Below are 717 nucleotides of genomic sequence, written 5' to 3' on the forward strand. Positions count from 1 at the left end.
CCCACACCACCCCACCAACCCAAAAATAATATATAAAATAATTTTATAATTTTATATATAATATATATAATTATATATATAATTCTTTATAATACAATTTAACAAAAATATACAGTTATTTTTATATTATTTATATATATATATATATTTATAATATTATATATGATTGAAAAATTGTTATATAATAGGCATATCTATGATAATATACTCATCTATGTTGGGCCCTTTTATAATTTTATTAATATTCAATAATTTTGAAAAGTTTATGGTATGATGTATGTGTATGTATCTGTATTTTGTGTTATGTATTTTATGTGAGTGAGGTTCGTGGTGTGTTATAATATAAATATATAAAAATATATATATATTATATTATAATTAAAATATTTTATATAATATAAATTTTAAAGGTTTTTAAACAAATTTACCATGTATTCCCCAAAGGATTAATTACGATCTTTTCTTTTAGAATTTAGTTTATTTTGCAAAAAGAATCAAAAATTTAAAAAACCTATAAATTTAAATCAAATAATTATGAAACATACAAATCCTTCAAAATAATGCCTTAATAGTAATATGGAACAAAAGTATAAATAAATTAATATAAGAAAAAAATGGAAATCATGACAATGTTTTTAGTCTTTTCCATGACACGTGATCACACTTAAACAAACATTTTATAAAATACATGTGATTGGACAGCAATACATGTAATAT

Source organism: Penaeus monodon, chromosome 29 (genome assembly GCF_015228065.2).
Source record: "Penaeus monodon isolate SGIC_2016 chromosome 29, NSTDA_Pmon_1, whole genome shotgun sequence".
Lineage (NCBI taxonomy): Eukaryota > Metazoa > Arthropoda > Malacostraca > Decapoda > Penaeidae > Penaeus > Penaeus monodon.